At 38.9% G+C, this 15,107-nt stretch overlaps 1 protein-coding gene and 1 pseudogene across 2 annotated transcripts in view; one reads left to right on the top strand and one right to left on the bottom strand.

Moving 5' to 3' along the window:
* The window catches only part of FNDC3A (fibronectin type III domain containing 3A), a 229,773-nt gene that overhangs the window by 146,830 nt on the left and 67,836 nt on the right, over window positions 1-15,107 (bottom strand). The window lies entirely within an intron of this gene.
* Window positions 11,245-13,184, top strand: LOC101138426 (cell cycle checkpoint protein RAD17-like; annotated as a pseudogene).

Here is a 15,107-nt window from a genome sequence, read left to right as displayed (position 1 = left end):
GGTTTGGTTTCTTCTGGGTCCTTTCTGTTTGGCTTATGGAAGACCGCCATCTTGCTTTGTCCTTACCTGAGTATTTTTCCCTTGTGCAGGAATCCCTGGTGTCCCTTTGTGTGTCCAAATTTCCTCTTCTTACAAGGATATTAGTTAGATTGGATTAAGGGAGGAGACCACCCCTCATACTGTCTTATGCCCAATTTCTGCCTCCAAAGAAAGAAGTAAAAACTAAAAGGCAGAAATGAAATCCGCAAGCAGACAGCCCTGCACCACACCCTGGGCCTGGTAGTTAGATGGACCCCTGACCTAATCGGTTATTTGCATTAAAAAAGCACTGTGAAGATCCCTGTCCTGTCTGTTCCTTTCTAATTACTGGTGTATGCAGTCCCCAGTCACATACCTCCTGCTTGCTCAATCGATCACGACCCTCTCATGCAGACCCCCTTAGAGTTGTGAGCCCTTAAAGGGGACAGGAATTGCTCACTTGGGGAGCTCGGTTGTTGGAGACGTGAATCTTGCCAAAGCTCCCAGCCGAATAAAGCCCTTCCTTCTTTAACTCCGTGTCTGAGGGGTTTGTCTGTGGCTTGTCCTGCTACAGGATTAGGGCCCACCCATATGACCTCATTTTACCTTAATTACTTCTTTAGAGATTTAATCTCTAAACATAGGCACAGTCTGAGGTACTAGGGGTTAGGACTTCAACATATAAATTTTGGGGGGGAGATACAATTCAGTCCATAGTACTTGTGTTTAGGAAAAATACTACTCTACTAAAATCCTGTGTTTCTTTTAATTTTGCAGAGAATGGAGAGAACTGCTTAATCAGAAAGTGTGCTAGTTAACTAAAACAAAATGGAATTGACTAATCACCAGATTTTCAATAAGTCATTCTAATTTTTAAAGCCAAGATACCATATACGCTTAGTTTGATATTGGTTAAGAACAAAAATTCTATTTAAAATCTCATTATTAGTATATTAAATAAGGTAGAAAACTAATGCATTAAAAGTATATTAGAACATATTAGTGTGCTTTTTGGAAACTTCTATTAATGGCAACATGAATATTGGATATCCTAAAAATCATCCCCACAAAACAACCAAAAATGCAAGGTATAAGATAACAAACGCATAAATTTGTAAAAAAGAGCTAAGAACAAAGAGGAAATGAAAAATTAGAGCAGCAAGTAGAAGTTGAGAGTTTATCTGGCATAAGAGGGGTGGCTGATGGCTTTGGTAACTAAATGGCTGAGTTTCAAAACCCGTTAAGTCCAAAGTGAGCAGTGAGTTTACATTAATATGTTCTGTGTAAATCCAGCTCCCCTAAAGACTACGCATTTAGTAAAAGAATAATTAGAACCCTTCTACCTTCAACAGAAGGACATAAGAAAGCTCCTACATCATAGCCTGGGCAAAAGTCTCTTCCAGGAATTCAAGACTACTGATTTACCTTCAAATGAATCTGGGGACTAAATCTATATTAGCTACATAATCTAGAAACCCCTAGACAAAAAAATAACCCCCAAGTTAGTTTCTGGTCCATCAAGCCTGAGTACCTGGAAAAAGCCAACACAAATGTCTTTGAAGACATATCCTTAAACCAAGTTATTGAGAATTCCCAGACAAAAAGATCACATGAAATGAATACACAATATCAAAATATAAATCATGAAGAATTAGTCCACTGTAAATCAATAAAAGACAAAACAAACTGTAGGTTTTGACCTCCTAAAATCAGATAACAAGGTTTTAGGAAAGAGACAACATTAAAATGTTTAAAATGTTTAAAAATGTCTAAATATCTGAAGACATAAAAAGGAATTTAAAATATAATAAGATAATAAACTACAAAAACAGACTGCAGATTTAAGAAGAACAATAAGAACTGCTTGAAATTCGAAAATGTGGTCACCAAAGTTAAAAGAAACAAAACAATGAAATAGTTAAACAGCATATTGAATCCCAGTAGAAAACAGGTGAACTGGAAAAACAAAATATGTAAAATATAGAAAGGAAGTTGAGATACAGAAGATAGAATAAGAAAGTCCAAAATATATTTTAATAGGAGTTGCAGGAGAAGAACAGAGAATGAAGAAAAGGCAACATTTAAAGACAAACCAGCCAAGAATTTTTCTGCAGTGACTTAATGACATGAATTCTCAAAATCAGGAAGCACAAGTCTCCAGATGAATAAAGAAATCAGAATCCACTCCTAGACACACTATAGTACAACACCAAAAACAAAGAGATCTTAAAAGCTTCCAGAGAGAAAAAATACATGTTACTTATAAAGAAATAACAATTAGAACAGCAAATTTCTGGCCAGTTATGGTGGCTGATGCCCATAATCCCATCACTTTGGAAGGCTGAGGCAGGAGGATTGCTTGAGTCCAGGAGTTTGAGACCAGCCTAGTGTTGACAAAGAGTTAAACTGCACTTTTTTGTTTTTTTTTGAGGCAGGGTCTTGCTCTGATGCCCAGGCTGGAGTGCAGTGACATGGTCTTGGCTCACCTCATCCTCAACCTCCTGGGCTCAAGCAACCTGCCCACCTCAGCCTCTGAGTAGCTGGGACTACAGGCATGTGCCACTACACCCAGTTAATTTTTTTATTTTTGTAGAGATGGGGTCTTGCCATGCTGCCCGGGCTGGTCTTGAACTTCTGGGCTCAAGTGATCATCCTGCCTCAGCCTCCCAAAGTTCTGGGATTACAGGTGTGAGCCACCACACCCGGCCTCTGTAAAATATTTGAAAAGATATATTCTGAGCCAAATATGAGTAACTAGTGGCCCATGACACAGCCCTCAAGGAGATCCTGAGAACATGTGTCCAAGGTAGTTGGGGCACAGCCTAGTTTTATACATTTCAGGGAGACATAAAACATCAATCAAATACATGTAAGATATATATTGGTTCGATCTGGAAAGGCAGGACAACTTGAAGGGGCAGGGGGGCTTCCAGGTTATACGTAGATTTAAAAATTTTCTGACTGGCAATTGGTTGAAAGAGTTATTATCAACAGAAAGGAATGTCTGGGTTATGATAAGGGGTTGTGGAGACCAAATTTTATCATGCAGATGACGCCACGTAGCAGGCTTCAGAGAGTAAAGATTGTAAATGTTTCTTATCAAATTTAAGGTCTGTGTTGATGTTAAATGCTGGTTGGCTTCCCCTAAATTCCAAAAGGGAGGAGGGTATAAGGCATGTCTTACCCTCCCTTCTCGTCATGCCCTGAACCCATTTTGCAGGTTAACTTTGGAGTGCCCTGGCCAAGAGGTGGGGGTCTATTCAGATGGTTGGGGGGCCTTAGGATTTTATTTTTGGTTTACACTGGGCAACACAGCAAGACCCCATCTCTACAAAGAAATAAGACTAGCTGGGTGTAGTGGTGCATGCTTGTATTCCCAGCTACTCGGGAGGCTGAGGCAAGAGGATTCCTTGAGCCCAGGAGGCCAAGGCTGAAGTGAGCCACTAACGTGACACTGCACCCCAGCCTGGGCAACAGAGTGAGACCCTGTCTCTAAAAAAGAAAAAAAAAAAGAAGAGCAAATTTCCCAATTGCCACTGTGAAATACAATGTACTAGTATATTCAGAATTTTAAGAAAACAACTATCAACCTAGAAATTAATCATATTTCTAAACTGTAATTCAAAAAGAAAATGAAATGAAGATATCTCAGGTAAAAATTGAGTTTAGCATTAAAAGACCCTCACCACAAATGAAGTAGAAAAAGAGAAAAAAGTAGAGTGAATAGAAAAAAAAATAAAGTTAGAAATAAATCCAAATATAAATATAAAATATAAACAGGGTCCCTGGGAAGCAGGACCTCCGAGGGGCTCAGCATTGATCCTGGGTAGGGCCAGGCAACTGCCCTTCCACCTGAAGCAGGGCTTGAGCTCCTCTCTGCCCATGAGGGGACGCCGCTCTGGGAGAATAAGGCCATCTTGACCATGGCTATGTTGTATATATGTCATAGAGATGTGAGTCCATCTCTGCCTTCATGTCTTCCTGGGCTCTTGCTGTTCTTCCTTCCAGCCTGCCCATCCCATCTGGAGATGAGAAAGGTGAGAGTGTGGAAATATGCACTATGAGAACATGTGCCCAAGGTGGTTTGGGCACAGCCTGGAGCAGGGACATGCATGCTCAGTATGGCTCAATACTGATTACAAGATTATGTTGAATGAAGTTTGAGTTTACTATCCTCTGTGCAATGTGTGGGGCAGTAGTGGGTCTGATAGGAATAGTCCTGAATGTATCTTCTATCTCTGATGTCTCCTTTCAGGAATCTGGCATCAACCATTACATTCTTTTTAACGGAAATGAATTATATTTTAATATACTACAGGTTGTATACTACAGATGAACTATTAAAGTTTATAATGTCAAAACTTTCTTAGACCAAAGGCATCTTTCTGTTAACTAAAAATAAAATTCTAAGTGCCCTACCTGACTAAGGACCCTCTTTTAGGCCAAGAGGACCCAACTGAACCTGAAAACTGGGCAACACAGCAAGACCGCATCAGACCATGATGCGAAAGGAGTGGTTAGACATGCCTCATTATACTCTCCTCCCTTTGGAGTTCAAGCACACAACTGACCAGCATTAACATTAAAATAGAGATCCTAAGACTGACAGAACAGACTCTTTGCAGAAACAAGATACCAAACTCCAACCTGACTCTAGTGTAGCATCACATGACAGCAGAGCCCCGCGAAAGAAACCAAAGTATTTTACCTCAAAATATGTTTCTCTGACATATTTTGCAATGGCCCTACAAAGCTGTCTGTTGTGGGGGAAATTTACATTCTAGAGAATCTTCTTCCCCTTCCAGAACTTTTTCTGATTCTGAAAAGATTGGCTGAGTGGTCTAGCACCTATTAAGGGTCTGAATAGGGAATATTTGCCATCTATTGCCTCTGGGGGTGGCCGCATATGAGACGTCATCTACATAATAAGAACGCTGGTCTCCACAACCCCTTAACCTAGACGCTTCTTTCTATTGATTCCAGGTCTTATAATAGCTCCTTCAACCAATAAGAAAATAGTTGAATCCACCTATGACCTATAAGCCACCCCCCAACACCCCTTGAGTTATTCCACCTTTCCAGACCAAACCACTGTATGCCTCACATGTACTGACTGATGTCTCATGTCTCCCTAAAACATAGAAAACCATGCTATAACCAAACCACCTTGGGCACATGTTCACAGGACATCCTGAGGCTGTGTCATGAGTCCTGATCTGTAACCCTAATGAAATAAATTTCTAAACTGTTTGAGACCTGTTTCAGGATTAACATGGCAAATAGGAGGCAGAACTAGCTTGCAGCTCGCACTCAGACAGAACAGTATGTGGAGACTCATGTCATAAACTTTTGCTTCAAGAACTACCACAGAAACATACTAAGAAAGCCGGGAGAATCCACAGACCCTCTAAAGGAACTGTATCACCACTGCAGGCTCCCCAAAATGCCAAAAAACTGTGGAGTCTGCTTGCTTTCTGAATGGGGAGGCTCATGATCTGGGGCAAGTATTCAGCCCTAGTCACTAGCTGCCTAAAAATAGATCCGGTGCTGTTGGGGAGTTACAGTTGGAGTGAGACTGGCCTTCAGGACTGCGGCCGAGTGGGAGCAGGGTGAGGCCTGTGAGTGCCGGCTTTCCCAGACTTCCCTGGTGACCTGTATGACTCAGAAGAGGCTGTAAACCCCCTGGTAATATAACTTCATTGGACTGGGAACCACACCCTCATCTCCCACAGCAGCCACAGCAAGCCCTGCCCAAGGAGAGGCTAAGCTCGGACATGCCTATCCCTGCTCCCACCTGGTGGTCTTTTTCCACTGCCCTGGTAGCTGAAGACAATGGTCGTAATCTCTCAGGAGCTCTATGGCCCTGTCCACCACCTGAGACACCTGAAAACTTAACCAGGTGTCCCTAGGGCAAGTTTGCATCCTCCCTATAGGACCACAGCTGATGCACTCTTGAAAGTGCCACCTCCTGGCTGTAGGCCAGCCAACACAAAACCAGCACACTAAACAAAAACACAACCAAAGACCTTCACAGAGTCCACTTTACTCCCGTTACCTCCAACAGAGCAGGTGCTGGTATCCACAGCTGCAAGACCTGAAGATGGATCATATCACAGGACTCTTTGCAGACACTCCCCAGTACCAGTCTGGAGCCCAGTACCTCCACTGAGTGGCTAGACCCAGAAGGTCAAAAAAAAAAGTTCAGCTCTCAGGAAGCCCCATTCATAAGACAACAGGGAGAATACCACATCAAAGGGAGGACCCCATGGGATAAAAGAATCTGAACAGCAACCCTTGAATCTCAGATCTTCCCTCTGACATAGTCTACCCCAATGGGAAGGAACCAGGAAAAATTCTGGTAACATGACAAAACAAGATTCTTTAACATCCCCAAAAGATCATACCAGCTCACCAGCAATGGATGCAAACCAAGACAAAAGCTCTGAATTGCCAGAAAAAGAATTCAGAAGGTAGATTATTAAGCTAATCAAGGAGGCATCAGAGAAGGGTGAAGTCCAACTTAAAGAAATCAAAAACATGATACAGGATATGAAAGAAAAATTCTTCAGTGAAATAGATAGCATAAATATGAATAAAAAACAATAAAAACTTCTGGAAATCAAGGACACACTCAGAGAAATGCAAAATGCACTGGAAAGTCTCAGCAATAGAATCAAACAAGCAGAAGAAAGAATTTCAGAGCCTGAAGACAAGGCTTTTGAATTAACCCAATCCATCAAAGACAAAGAAAAAAGAATTTAAAAATATGAACAAAGCCTCCAAGAAGTTTGGGACTATGTTAAATGTACAAAGCTAAGAATAATTGGTGTTCCCAAAGAAGAAGAGAAACCTAAAAGTTTGGAAAACATATTTGAGGGGATAGTCAAGGAAAACTTCTCCAGCCTTGCTAGAGAGCTAGACAACCAAATACAAGAAGTACAAAGAGCACCTGGGAAATTCATCACAAAATGATTATCGTCTAAGCACATAGTCATCAACTCATCTAATGCCAAGACAAAGGAAAGAATCTTAAGAGCTGTGAGGCAAAAGCATCAGGTAACCTATAAAAGGAAAACTTATCAGATTAACAGCAGATTTCTCAGCAGAATCCCTACAAGCTACAAGGGGTTGAGGTCCTATTTTAGCCTCCTTAAACAAAACAATTATCAGTCATGAATTTTGTATCCAGTAAAACTAAGTTTCATAAATGAAGGAAAGACACAGCCTTTTCCAGACAGACAAATGCTGAGAGAATTCATTCATTACCAAGCCAGCACTACAAGAACTGCTAAAAGGAGCTCTAAATTTTGAAACAAATCCTCAAAATACACCAAAATAGAACCTCCTTAAAGCATAAGGTTCACAGGACCCTATATAACAATAACACAATGAAAAAACAAAACAAAACAAAACAAAAAAACCCAAGATATTCAGGCAACAAATAGTGCAATGAAGAGAACAGTATCTCACATCTCAATACTATCATTGAATGTAAATGGCCTAAGTGCTCCACTTAAAAGATACAGAATGGCAGAATAGATAAGAATTTACCAACCAAGTTTCTGCTGTCTTCAGGAGACTCACCTAACATGTGAGGACTAACATAAACTTAAGGTAAAGGGGCTGAAAAGGACATTCCATGCAAATGTACACCAAAAGTAGGAGTAGGAGCAGCTATCCTTGTATCAGACAAAACAAACTTCAAAGCAACTGCAGTTAAAAAAGACAAAGAGAGACATTATATAATGATAAAAGGACTACTCCAAAAGGAAAACATCACAATTCTAAATATATATGCACCTAACACTGGAGCCCCCACATTTATAAAACAATTACTACTGGACCTAAGAAATGAGATAGATGGCAACACAGTAATAGTGGAGAACTTTAATACTCCACTGACAGCATTAGACAGATCATCAAGACAGAAAGTCAACAAAGAAACAATGGACTTAAATTATACCCTACAACAAATGGACTTAACAGGTATTTACAGAACATTCTACCCAACAACTGCAGAATATACATTCTATTCATCAGCATATGGAACATTCTTCAAGATGGACCATATGATAGGACACAAAACAAGTTTCAGTAAATTTAAGAAAATCGAAATTATACCAAGTACTCTCTCAGACCACAGTGGAATAAAATCAGAAATCAACTCCAAAAGGAATACTCAAAAGCATGCAAATACATGGAAATTAAATAACCTGCTCCTGAATGATCACTGGGTCAAAAATGAAATCAAGATGGAAATTAAAAACTTCTTTGAACTGAACAATAATAGTGACACAACCTATCAAAACCTCTGGGATACAGCAAAAGCAACACTAAGAGGAAAGTTCATCATATTAAATATCTACATCAAAAAGTCTGAAAGAGTACAAATAGACAATCTAAGTAAGTTCACACCTCACGGAACTGGAAAAACAAGAACAATCCAGATCCAAACTCAGCAGAAGAAAAGAAATAACGAACATCAGAGTGGAACTAAATGAAATGGAAACAAAAAAAATACAAAACATAAATGAAACAAAAAGCTGGTTCTTTGAAAAGATAAATAAAATTGATAGACCATTAGTGAGATTAACCAAGAAAAGAAGAGAGAAGGCTGGTCGCGGTGGCTCACGCCTGTAATCTCAGCACTTTGGGAGGCCAAGAGGGGTGGATCACCTGAGGTCAGGAGTTCACGACCAGCCTGGCCAACATGGTGAAACCCTGTCTCTACTAAAAATACAAAAATTAGCCGGGCATAGTGGCACATGCCTGTAAACTCAGCTACTCAGGAGGCCGAGGCAGGTGAATCGCTTGAACATGGGAGGCAGAGGATGCAGTGAGCTGAGATCACGCCACTGCACTCCAACCTGAGCAAAAGCGCAAGACTCCATCTCAAAAAAAAAAAAAAGAAAAAAGAAAAGAAAAAAGAAAAGAAGAGAGAAGATCCAAATAATCTCAACTAGAAACACAACGGGAGCTATTACTACTGATACCACAGACATACAAAAGATTATTCAAGACTACTATGAACACCTTTACGTGTATAAATTAGAAAACCTAGAGGAGATGGATAAATTCCTGGAAATATACAGCCTCCTAGATTAAACCAGGAAGATGAAGAATCTCTGAACAGACCAATAACAGGAAGAGAGGCTGAATTGGTAATGAAAAAAACTGCAAACAAAAAAAAAGGCCAGGACCAGATGGATTCACAGCTGAATTCTATCAGACATTCAAAGAAGAATTGGTACCAATCCTATTGACACGATTCCAAAAGAAAGAGAAAGGGGGAATCCTCCTGAAATCATTCTATGAAGCCAGTATCACCCTAATACCAAAACCAGGGAAGGACGAAACAAAAAAAGAAAACTACAGACCAATATCCCTGATAAACACAGAGACAAAAATTCTCAACAAAATACTAGCTAAACAAATCCAACATCATATTAAAAAGATAATCCACCATGATGAAGTGGGTGTCATACCAGGGATGCAGGGATGGTTTAACATACATAAGTCAATAAATGTGATACACCACATAAACAAAATTAAAAACAAAAATCACATGATTATCTCAATAGATGCAAAAAAAGCATCTGACAAAATCCAGCACCCCTTTATGATTAAGACAGCAAAATCAGCATAGAAGGGACATACCTTAAGGTAATAAAAACCATCTATGACAAACCCACAGCCAACATTATACTGAACAGGAAAAAGTTGAAAGCATTCCCCCTGAGAACTGGAACGAGACAAGAACACCCACTTTTACCACTTCTATTCAACAAATATTGGAAGTCCTAGCCAGAGCAATCAGACAAGAGAAAGAAATAAAGGGCATCCAAATTGGTGAAGAGGAAGTCAAAATGTTGTTGTTTGCTGATGATATGATCATATACCTAGAAAACCCTAACGACTCATCCAAAAAGCTCCTAGAACTGGTAGATGAATTCAGCAAAATTTCAGGATACAAAATTAATATACACAAATCAGTAGGTCTGCTATAAACCAACAGCAACCAAGCAGAGAATCAAATCAAGAACTCAACTTCTTTCACAATAGCTGCAAAAATATAAAACACTTAGGAGTATACCTAACCAAGGAGGTGAAAGACGTCTACAAGAAAAGCTATAAAACACTGCTGAAAGAAATCACAGATGACACAAATAGAAACACATCCCATGCTCATGAATATTAATTCATTAATATTACTATATAGAATATTGGGTAGAATATTGTGAAAATGACCATACAGCCAATAGCAATCTACAAATTCAATGCAATTCCCATCAAAATACCACCATCATTCTTCACAGAACTTAAAAAAAAAAAATCCTAAAATTCATATGGAACCAAAAGAGAGCCCACATAGCCAAAGCAAGACTATGCAAAAAGAACAAATCTGGAAACTTCACATTACCTGATTTCAAACTATATTATAAAGTCACCAAAACAGCATGGTACTGGTATAAAAACACGCACACAGATCATTGGAGTAGAATAGAAAACCCAGAAATAAAGCCAAATACTTACAGCCAACTAATCTTCAACAAAGCAAACAAAAACGTAAAGTGGGGAAATGACATCCTATTCAACAAATAGTGTTGGGATAATTGGCAAGCCACATGTAGAAGAATGGAACTGGATCCTCATCTCTCACTTTATACAGAAATCAGCTCAAGATAAATCGAAGTCTTAAATCTAAGACTTGAAACCATAAAAATTCTAGCAGATAACACTGAGAAAAAAACCCTTCTAGACATTGGCTTAAGCAAAGACTTCATGACCAAGAACCCAAAAGCAAATGCAATAAAAACAAGGGTTAATAGATGGGACTTAATTAAACTAAAAAGTTTCAGCACAGCAAAAGAAATAATCCACAGAGTTAGCAGACAACCTACAGAGTGGGAGAAAATCTTCACAAGCTATACATCCGACAAAGGACTAATATCCAGAATCTACAAAGAACTCAAACAAATCAGCAAGAAAAAAACAAACAATCCCATCAAAAAGTGGGCTAACGACATGAACAGACAATTCTCGAAGATACACAAATAGCCAAAAAGCCTATGGAAAAATGCTCAACATCACTAATGATCAGAGAAATGCGAATTAAAACCACAATGCAATACCAACTGACTCCGGCAAGAATGGTCGTAACAAAAAAATAAAAAAATAATAGATGCTTTTACACTGTTGGTGGGAATGTAAACTAGTATAACCACTATGGCATGGAAAACAGCGTGGAGAGCCCCTAAAGAACTAAAAGTAAATCTGCTGTTTGATCTAGCAACTCCACTACTAGGTATCTACCCAGTGGAAAGGAAGTCACTGTACAAAAAAGATACCTGCACATGCATGTTTATAGCAGCACAATTTGCAATTGCAAAAACATGTAACCAGCCCAAATGTCCATCAATCAATGAGTGAATAAAGAAAATGTGGCATATATACACCATGGAATACTACTCAGGCATAAAAAAAATAAAATAAAATAATGGCACTTGCAGCAACCTGGATGGAACTGGAGACTATTATTCTAAGTGAAGTAACTCAGGAATGGAAAACCAAACATATGTTTGGTTTAAGGCATAAGAATGATACATTGGATTTTGGGGACTCAGGGGACTGGATTGGGGGAGGTGAGGGATAAAAGACTACACATTGGGTACAGTGTATACTGCTCGGATGATGGGTGCACCACAATCTTAGAAATTACCATTAAAGAACGTATTCATGTAAGCAAACACCAACTGTTTCCCAAAAACCTACTGAAATAAAAAAAAAACTTTTTAACTTTTTAAAAAGAGACTTTCCTTAGATATTTTTTGGTTTACATTCCACAAAGGCGGAAGACTGGGTAGACTCATCATGTGATGATTTTTCAGAGAACAGTGAGAACAATATTACTACACCATTAGGTGTGAATCACTCATGTCATACAAGAAAAAAATGTTAGAAAGTAATAGATTTCCACACAGAAAAAAAGTTATCTTCCTTAGAATAGATTTATGCTCTAAAAAATTTAAAAGAATATCTGTCTGAAAATGAATCATGGGTGTATAAATATAAACCAGAAACTCTGCATGAACTTGATGTGCAGAAGATAACTGAAGTTGAAACATGGATAAAAGTTCAAGTCTTAGAAAGGCAACCCAAACAGGGTATATCTATTTTATTCATAACAAGTCCTTTTAGATGTGGAAAGACAATTACTATAAAAATACTATCAAAGAAGCATGGTATTCAAGTACAAGAGTGGATTGATTAATCCAGTTTTAACAGACTTCCAAAAAGATTGTTTCAAGATGTTTAATCCTGAATCAAGCTGCCTTATATTTCCCTATCAGTCTTAGATCTCAGTTTACAAAGAGTTGTTACTAAGGGCAACAAAGCATCGCAAGCTACAAATGCTTGGAAATGATCTGAGGACTGATAAGAACATAATTTTGGTTGAAGATTTACCTGATTAGTTCTGTTGAGATTCTGATACTTTACATGAAGTTCTAAGAAAGAATGTGCAGACTGCCCGATGTCCTCTTACATTTATAATTTCTGACAGTCTCAATGGAAATAATCAAAGGTTATTGTTTCCCAGAGTAATTCAAGAAGAGTGTTCTATCTCAAATATTAGCTTCAACCCTGTGGCAACAACAATTATGATAAAATTTCTTAATTGAATACTGACTTTAGATGGTAACAAGAATGAAGGAAAAAGTATTGTCCCTGATAAAAACTTCTCTAGACTTGCTCTGTCAAGGATGTATCTAAAGTGTAAGAAACAGCCTCCAGTTTTCTCCTTCAAAAGAAAAGGACAATTTATTTGACAACGAAAAAAAAAAAAAAAAGGACTGTCATTAAAATCAGATGCTATGCTGTCACAATCAAAACAAAGAAAACATCCTGACAGGGTTTTTGAAAATCAAGAGGTCCAAGCTATTGGTGGCAAAGTTGTTTCTCTGTTTCTCTTTAGAGCTTTAGGAAAAACTGTATTGTAGAAGAGCATCCTTAACAGAACTAGACTCACCTTTGTTGCCTTCTCATTTAAGAGAGTACGGTATGGGATATATTACTTGTTCAAACTGAGGAAGTAGTAGAAATGTCACACATGCCAGGAGGGTTATTTATTTAATTTATATCTTCACCAAAACTACAGAGATTTTTTTTTAATGAAAGTAGATATCTTGGCTGGGTGTGGTGGCTCACACCTGCAATCCCAGCACTTTGGGAGGCTGAGGCAGGAGGATCCTTGAGGTCAGGAGTTTGAGACCAACCTGGGCAACATGGTGAAACCCCATCCCTACTAAAAATACAAAAATTAGCTGGCCGTGGTGGCACGCACTTGTAGTCCCAGCTACTCGGGAGGCTGAGGCAGAAGAATTGCTTGAACCTGGGAGACAGAGGTTGCAGTTAGTCGAGATGGTACCACTGCACTCAAGCATGAGTGACAGAGTGAGATTCCATTAAAAAAGAAGGAAAGGAAAGGGAAAGGGAAAGGAAAGGGAAAGGGAAAGGGAAAGAAAAAGGGAAAGGGAAAGGGAAGGGAAAGGCAAAGGGAAAGGGAAAGGGAAGGGAAAGGCAAAGGGAAAGGGAAAGGGAAAGGAAAAGGAAAAGGGAAAGGAGAAAGGAAAGGAAAGGAAAAATCTTATGAGAGCCAGTGAATTTCTGAGTTTTGCAGATATCCTCATTTGTGAAAAGAATACATGCTCTTTACTCAGGGTAGTACATCTACAACTATGAAAGATGTGATACATTTCAACAAATCTTGAGGGTTTGCTCATTGCCAAGGAGAACAATCAAGTTTTTGAACCTTGCACAAACCCCAGTAGTTTCTAACACACAAAAAGTATTGAAAAAATGGCCTGGCAACAAAAGCACTTTTCCTGACTTCTGCCTACCAGCTTTATGTCTCCAAACTTAGCTATTGCTATATCTTGTTCTGTTAACCATTCAAATGAGAAATCAAGCTCAGATTTTTCTTTTTTTTTTTTTTTTTTTGAGACAGAGTCTCACTTTGTCGCCCAGGCTGGAGCGCAGTGACACGATCTCAGCTTACTGCAACCTCTGCCTGCCAGGTTCAAGTGATTCTCCTGCTTCAGCCTCCTGAGTAGCTGGGACTACAGGCACGTGCCACCACACCTGGCTAATTTTTGTATTTTTAGTAGAGACAGGGTTTTACCATGTTGGTCAGGCTGGTCTCAAACCCCTCACCTTGTGATCCACCCGCCTCGGCCTCCCAAAGTGTTAGGATTACAGGTGTGAGCCACCACACCCGGCCTCAGACTTCTTTCATCCAAGACATTGGAAAGCTCCCTCTGGAGCAACACTTTGGAAGACTGAAAATGGAAGCCCTACCTGACGGGGAGCATGGAATAATAGACTCTGACAGCAGAGAGGAGGCACAGCTTAATGGAGGACAGCTTGTAGAGGAAGCTCTGGGTGAACTCACTCAAACCACTGAACCCAAAACCTGGTATCTTTGAGTCAGAATAGTGAGAATGAATTACCTGCCAACCAGCCTCAGCCCTTTTCATCCCAAGGAGACATGGAAGAAGACATGACAACAGAAGACTATGAGAATGATGCGATATGGAAACCAGTCTGCTAATTAGAATGCTACTTAAGGGATTCATTTTACTTTTATTCAGTGGTTTTTTAAAAGAGTTAATATGCTTTTCTGGTAAACTACAAACAATTTGTTAATTCTTCATTCTTACAGTATTTCATTACAAAGAACTGACTCTTCTGTCACACAGATGTAGATGATCAAGTCTTCAGGTCATCTCTTCATTTTTTCTACAGTATTTATTTAATCTTTTGAGTTGCTGAAGGAGAGGGGTCAACGTATATGAAGTATGCTTGATCATTATGCCAAATATTAGAAAATGTGAAGAAATAATCCAGAATACAAAAAATTTATGGGGGGTTGTAAATATAAATTATAAAGCATTGTACAATGCAATCATTAGTATAAATAAACCTTTAGACTTAGAAAAAAATGGCAAAAGTTTTCCTTACTTAAAAAAACAGAAAATCAAATTGAATTAAAAAAATTACAAGGATCATATTCCAATTACACTATCATGACA

Source organism: Gorilla gorilla, chromosome 14 (genome assembly GCF_029281585.2).
Source record: "Gorilla gorilla gorilla isolate KB3781 chromosome 14, NHGRI_mGorGor1-v2.1_pri, whole genome shotgun sequence".
In the NCBI taxonomy this organism is placed as follows: domain Eukaryota; kingdom Metazoa; phylum Chordata; class Mammalia; order Primates; family Hominidae; genus Gorilla; species Gorilla gorilla.
The sequence above is the reverse complement of the archived record's forward strand: the minus strand, read 5'-3'. Positions and strand labels throughout refer to the sequence as shown.